Source organism: Pygoscelis adeliae, unplaced genomic scaffold (genome assembly GCF_000699105.1).
Source record: "Pygoscelis adeliae isolate BGI_AS28 unplaced genomic scaffold, ASM69910v1 Scaffold191, whole genome shotgun sequence".
NCBI lineage: Eukaryota > Metazoa > Chordata > Aves > Sphenisciformes > Spheniscidae > Pygoscelis > Pygoscelis adeliae.
Genome location: NW_008824114.1, coordinates 1,072,819 through 1,074,451, shown reverse-complemented (window position 1 = coordinate 1,074,451; position 1,633 = coordinate 1,072,819).

Genomic DNA, 1,633 nt, shown 5'->3' with positions numbered 1-1,633 from the left:
AGGTGACTGCAAAACTGAGTTGCTCATTTACATGGCAGCAGCTGGATGTTTGCAGCAGGGCTGAGATGAAAATCCCTTTATTAGTGCTGTCACCTTTCTCAGTAATGGGCACAATCAGCACCACCGCTACATTTAGCAGGCAGACAATCACATCCTTGCTTCATGTCAGTGCCAGGCCAGTGTTCAGCTGACATTCCTTTATACTCCCACTCATGCTATGGATGTGAGAGATGCGTGAGTCAAAAGCAGGGTGCCTTTTGGATGTGTGCGTGGAAGTATAAAATGCTGTCTTGATTTTTTTTTCAAAACACGAAAGTTAATGTCAAATTAACCTGAGGCACACCATAAAAAAGACTAATACTGGTAATTGTCAGCAAAAAGATTTGAATGTCTTTCAGGTGTAATGCAGCCTTTGGTTCTGAATTAAATGTGTGGCTTAACATGCAGCTTGCTTTGTAATATATAATCACCACGTGGACTGTTTACAGCGGTTATAATTTTGTTGGCACAGCAAATTATAGGAGTGATTGTAAGTCTGGAGTTAAGTGCATATATACTGCCTGGGGAAAGGAATTCAAGCACAACAGCTGCCAAAACAAGGTGATCTGCAAGATCCCAATCAGAAGATGGATCTGAGTAGAAGTAAAAGCTGGCCTCTAGCTTATTCCTATATTACATATAGGAATAAGGCAATAGGCATACACAAGGTACCAAACTTGCCAAAGCATTAGTCTCAGAAACAATTGATGAATTTAGTCACAGATTATTCTGGCGATGTGAGAACTGCAGGACTGGGAATGTGATTGATGAAACAGCTATTACTGGAAATCAGCTTTTATGGTGTTAAAATTCAAAGACAGCCTATCTTAGAAATCAATTTGTTTGTTAATTTGCTCCTATTTGGGGGGAAATAAATCTATTATTCAGCAGGTGTTCTTTATAAATCTCATATCCTTTGCTGTTCTTGAAAGACAGGTTTCATGCTGCATTCTTAAACCGCGGGAGGGACGGGAGAGAGGAAACAGTCACCTATCCCTGATGAGCCCTAGAGGAAGAGTAAGGGAGTAACTCAGCCTATTGGGAGAAGGTATGGGCAAAAATCCTTCTGCATAAGGGACAGTTAAATAGGTGCAATGCTGCTGGCAGCATCTGATGGGTGCAGGAGAAAAAAGTTCAGTATCATCAAGAATAACCAGGAAATTATGTCTTATCTTTGTGTACAGAAGGATGTTGATGTAGTGGGAAGTTTTGGAATCTGTCACTGTAAGGAGCTTACAGAAAACCCTGCCTGTAGGACCTTCCTATTGGATCCTTATTTTTCATATTCAGGGGTTATTTTCTTCAAATGAAAGCTTTCACTTTAGAGGTAAGCAAAGAACAGCCATCTGCTTTAGGTCAGGCTGACTTGCTTTGTGAGAAACAAACAAGCAGCAAACAAAGTTCAGGATGCCAAGAGAGCACGGTGCGTCCCTGCCTGCCCATGGGTCCTTTTGCTGGAGGCTGCGTCCAAAATGGTAGTTGCCATGCCACAGGAAGGACGTTCAGGTCGTCGGTGAGGAGGTTCCTCCTCCACTTGTCAGTGGAAAATACGGAAAGGTCCTAAGCCAAACACAACAAGCAGAAGAGGCCGCTG